Source organism: Pseudopipra pipra, chromosome 17, assembly GCF_036250125.1.
Source record: "Pseudopipra pipra isolate bDixPip1 chromosome 17, bDixPip1.hap1, whole genome shotgun sequence".
Classification (NCBI taxonomy): Eukaryota; Metazoa; Chordata; class Aves; order Passeriformes; family Pipridae; genus Pseudopipra; species Pseudopipra pipra.
In genome coordinates this window covers 9,598,998-9,604,849 of record NC_087565.1, presented here as the reverse complement: position 1 = coordinate 9,604,849, position 5,852 = coordinate 9,598,998, and positions in this window count along the sequence as shown.

The window sequence follows — 5,852 nt, the reverse complement described above, 5'->3', positions numbered from 1 at the left end:
CTAAAATATTATCTCCAGAACTTAGCTGAGAAGACCATGGCAGGAAAATAATTTGCACTTGCAAAGCACAACACAGCTTCAAGCTCTGATTGACCTTTGTGCCCTCATTGTGGTCTCATGAAGACCAATTTTACACATTAGGAGACTGAGGCAGATTAAATGATCTCCTAAATTCAGGGTGAAAATAAATGCCACTAGAAAATGGGACAGGGAAGGACTGGTTGGGCTGAGCTCACTCTTCTGCTTCACAAACAGCTTTTCCAATGGCACTGAGCTCAAGAAAACCTCTATTCCACACAGGCCACCAGGTACACATTGATAAAGTTCATACTACTGAAGAAAAATCAAATGGCAGGATGAGATGAGGAGAGAGCAAGGTGTTGTCATTGTTAGTGCCTTGTCAACGTCTGTGAAAGGCTGGGAATCCCTTGGCTTTGTGGCTGCACCATTACACCTTTTTTTCTTCTAAAAAAAGAGAGGCTGGTTCAGCCTTCTCTTTGCTGACAGTGGATAATTCTGGCACAGATTATTCTAGGAATAAATGCTAATAAGAAATGCTGTAAAGGCTTTGCTTTCTCCTGCAAGGTTTTAAAAACCAGCCATGGCTCGTTGTAGTTATACTGCTGAACACATGTAAGCTGAGCTGATATATGGCTACTACAGGATATCAGTATTTTATGTTCTATGTGTAGCCAGTATAGTTTTTATCTTATTTTATTCTTTTTTTTTAAACGCCAAAATTTTAACATTGATTGCTCTTTATTGCTGTAACATCAAGGAACTTCCACCAGGGATAACCCAGGCCCTGCCAGTCCTGAGCTTTTGTTTCTCCACAGTTTAATGTGGGTCTCCTTGTAAGGTCATTTCAAGTGCTGGATGATGGCACTTCCCTCCTCCTTTTATTAATGAAAATTATATGATGCTGCTCGGAAGTTCCAAAACATATTCCTTTCTTGGCACAAAGATGAAATATAATAAAATGCAGATGCTTTCTGATACAGAGCACAGATGAAAATGTTTTATAACCACGACTGATGGAGAGAGGAAAGCACAGGGGACGCGGTTCCTGGGCCCCACTGGAAAGCCCCAAAGCAATCACTGCAATCTCTGTGATGTGACAGAAGAAAGTCAGGACAGGGGTATTTATTATCTTTTTCATGGGACCCAGGTGGACCTCCTGGCAGCCATGTTTATGACTCAGGATCCATTTTAAAATAGTGAACCATAATAAATGGAAACTCAGATGTGTAACTGGGCTGGATTTAAACATGTTTCAAGTTTTACTGTCTCTGCATTTGCAATCATTTTTGCATGGAGGACAACACTTCAGAACAACTTCTGACTCTGCTGCTTCACCTTTTGTGTTTCCTTCATCTGACACGTCCCCTTTCCCTCCTCATGTTTTGACAACTGCATGAACTGGATAAAAACCTCTGTTATGAGACTTTTGTTCCAGTTAAGGAGTCAAAGGGAGACTTGAAAGCCATATCTCCTTTTCTAATTAATAGACAGACGAGAAAAGAAACGTTTCCTATGCTTTCCTTAAAAAGAAAAGTTTAATCATTTACTTGTCAGGACAAGATATTTTCTTCATGTTTCAGATAGAAGTGGAAGCAGAAATGTTTGCTGTTCCCTGCCCTTGATACACAGTTTAGATATTCCTTTTCCCTAAGTCAAGTAAACATAGGGCAAATGTCCTTTAAACTTTGAGACAATTGTCAGAAGTCGTTATGGAGTGGGGCTGTCTCTTTGTTATTCACTAAACACATTGAGAATGGCCCCTAAAAACGATACAAAAGAAGAGAGGAGGGTCCAAGCCAAGGAGTCTGTAACCTCATCTGCCTGTGGCCTTCAGGAGTTCAGAGATATTTGGGGAAAGGATTTTGGTTCCAGCCTGTTGTTGCCAGTAGAGATGGAAACTGTAAGCTCAGCTTAAGATCTAAACTTTACATTACTTAGGTCACAGCTCAGGTCTGGTTGTGCAGCCTGTTCAGATGGGGTCCCAAGAGCGTGGCTTCTTACCTCAAGGCTTTCTTTGCATAAGAGACAAAAATGTTATGAGAAAAGATATTACTTCTACCATTTCTAATATGCTCTGACAAGAAGATGACCACAAATCCAAATGAACTCAAAATATTTTGGCATTTTTTGCCCAATCCAGAAATCATGAGTATAGGAAAACAAAAGAATGCAGCTATCAGAGATGACACACTCAGGTGAATTTAAGGTCAGCATTCATTCTAACCATGTTGTTTGTCTCATCAGCAAGAAACAATTGAACTGACTCACTCCCCTGAGCAACTACAGGATGTTCTCCAAAAGCAAATCCCCTTTTACACCTGCTCTTGGCTCCAGTGGATTTCAGAGCATGAAGACATTGAGCCTGGAGGGGAATTCAGTGATTGTCCTAAACCTGAGTTTAAGGGAGCACAAAGCCTCCCCTCCAGCCTTCCCTGGGACACACACACATGGTGCAGCTCCACACGTTCACTGCTCTGAGCCACCTCTGGTCCCCTCATTCTGCAGGTCATAATTTAACACTTCCCATGGAGAGCTCTCCACTCAACCCTCCAAAATAATGTTCTAAGTCAGGAAAGTTCACACCTCAGTTTGCATCACAAATAATTTCCGCAGCTTCGGGGATTTCCTCTGAAAACATTTAAATCTCCTTCTAAATATCAGTGTGAGTTAATAATATGTATACACGATAATAATAAATGTTAATTTATATAATAAAATAGATAATAGATAAAATAAAATTAAAAATAAAATAAATATCAATATGAGTTAATAACAATGATATCTAAATATGAGTTATCAAGGAGCTTATTTCTGTGGAGAACATCTTTGCAAGTGCTGCTGTGCTCAAATTTTTGTACAACCCCTATGACTGCCTGAGTTCATCTGGCTGATAGCTGGGTACACACAAGATATCTTAAACAGAAAATGAAATAAATATATAATTATGTTTTCAGGAGCACGATATATATTAAATAAATATATGACTATGTTTTCAGGTATAGCTTACCTCTTTGAAAGCTTACTGCACACCCAGCTGTCTTTGAAAATTAGTAGATGGAATTGAAGGTGGAAAGCCTCTTTAAAAGTCACTTCTGAAAAAAATTAAAGAAAAAAGTTCTTGAATTCTTTTTTCTTTCTGTGTGTGTGAGACATCTAATCATAGCAAAGGTAGTAGAAATCAAAAATTAATATTTGAATTATTTTGATCCTGATAATCCCCAATTGTTTTGAAAGTAAATTATATTTGATAGTCTCTCCAGAATGTACTTACAAATTCATAGGAGCGCCATTAAAATACAGCATTAATTAACATCCACTTTTATAAAGTGCTTCTAATATTGTGTAAACAAGCAAGAGTTGAAAAGCTTATTTTTAACTTATATCTGCATATGCAGTGTGATCATAGTGAGTTACAAAAATACCCAAAGAGCACTGGGAAATGAATTTTCACAGTTTGTTTCTGGTTGAAGACACACCAAAGTACCTGTCTTTAATTTGAGTAGCTGTGAACAAAAGGTACTTGCCAGCTTGCTTTGCATCGTATTTATGTGCTCGTGTCAGTTCAGCCATGGGCAGAATACTGATGTGTCAATATTTGTTAGCCAAAACGAGGATAAGGAGCTGACTTGAAATAACTTAGAACAATCAGAAGCAATTGGGTGGTGTTGCATTGGGTTAAATCAGGTTGTGCCACGTTATATCTCTTAAAAAATAAAGCCAGCTGGGTGGTGTGCTCAGTACTCCACGTGCAGCATCTCAGATTTGCTGCAGGACCAGGAGCGGGTTTAACCACCTGCCAGACCTGCACAGACCCCATCCACACCATGGACAGAGAGAGGGAGAGCTCCAGTGGGGCTGTCTGGGGAGAGACAACCTACAGATGTACACATCCAGCCTAGGTTTACGTTTAGTAACATTAAAACCTCTCAAAACTCAGTTTTACTACTTGAGATCCCAATGGTTGTGGCTTAATTTTCAGCCATCTGGGAGATGCTTGAGTTCACCTTGATTTTACTTGCAACGTCTTGCTTTTAGTGCCTGGAATGTAACCCAAACTTCTAGAAACCAAAACTTATTTGTAATAGTACCCAATTAATCTGAAATTGGAGGCCAGGTCTAAAATTTACCCTGTGACTGGTGTCAATCACTCACAAGATACACTCGCTGTAGAACAAGTGCTGGTGGGGAGCTGCTGTCCCCTCAGGAACACATGCAGGGTTAGGTCACAGAAACCTGTTTGCCAAGATCTCCACAACACTAAATGTTGGTTTTTGGGTTCAGCTGAGCTCATGCAGGGGCTCTGAATAGCTAAGTCTCTAAAACTCTATAAGTACAAAAAGGACCTGCCTAAATATCCCCCCTGCCCAGGTGTCACTGACACATCCTGAGTTATACTGATACGGAAAGGGACTCCTGAAGGATCACGGCCCACAGATATTCATGACAGATCTTTTCAGCCAGAAGACCCACAAAACAACTGCTCCACACCTGCTCTAAACTCAGGACTGAAAAATACCTATCAATAACAAGCATCAATAACTGACAAAGAGCAGCAAAACTGCGAGTACCACAAGGACAAAGCAGGAGAATGCAGGGCAGTTCACATTTCTTGAACCCTAGAATAACAGCAGGGGTCTTATTATGGGAAATCTTTACCCTTAAGAGACATATTGTTTCAAAATTAAAAGCTTTTTTTTTCTTCCCCTGCTCTTCTTTAAAGGGACAACTCTTTGAACTGGTCATTTTTATCACTTTCTGGAAATAGTTATTTATGTCCACATGCATTTTTTATAGTGGTAACAGTAAGAAAACATGGCCTGTGATGCTCCAGAGATATGAGAAATATGCAGTTTGCAGGTGGAGGTAATGCCTTTTATTAGATCAACTGATTAGACTCAAAAAAGACAGACAAACCTTCAGAAAGACAAGCCCTTCTTCAGACTTTAAATGTGATAGACATCTTGAAGACATTATTATAAAAGCTTGATATGATGCTTTAAAGCACTGCTTGTTCCTAAGATCACTCAAGGACTCCTTCAGAAGCTGGAAGTCTTCAAAAATGATCCAGGAAATGCTAAAGTACTCTGTGCTTTTCAAAGGCTAAAAAAAAATATCTTCCTGTTGTGAAAGAACAATAGGAAATGAATTTGCTGCTTTTTTGGCTGAACACTTTCCAAGTTACATGTTTGGATGATTACCCTTCTCCATTTTAAAGGGTAATGTTTACTGAGCATTTACAAAGAAATAACAGGCTGCTGAGAGCCAGGTTTGCTTTCCTGAGATGTTCAAATAACCAGTATCAAGAATTGTTCACATAATTAACGTCAGGCAGAACAGCTCACAAGTACTTTAGAAGTTCAACGTTCACAGCCCTAAGCAACATCTGAGATGCAGCCCAGGAATTTAAAGGTGGAAGGAATCTCTCTTATTCAGACCAAGCCCAATCCCTACAGTGATTAGATTACTCTCAGTTCTGTGTGGTTTCCCCTGACCTTCCAGGCTGTGCAGTGCAGTGGTGCTGGTTCACCTCCTGCAGACTCCTGGAGGTGCTGGAGAAGCCATTTGGCAGCACCACGTCACTGAAGAATATCCATGTGCAGACAGAAACTCCCACTTGCTAGTTTAAATCAGCTTTCAGTAGCTTTTGTACCACCAAAATAGCACAAAATATATTTACCCCAAGCTCGTGTCCTAAAAATTCAGATCCCCGCTAGGAATGCCAAATGAACTGAAACCATACTGGGGACAGGACATCAACAGCCAAAATATTCTGACCTTGAATGTTACATTCTTCCCCATTTCTAGTTTTCCTGCACCATGTTTTCTTATTC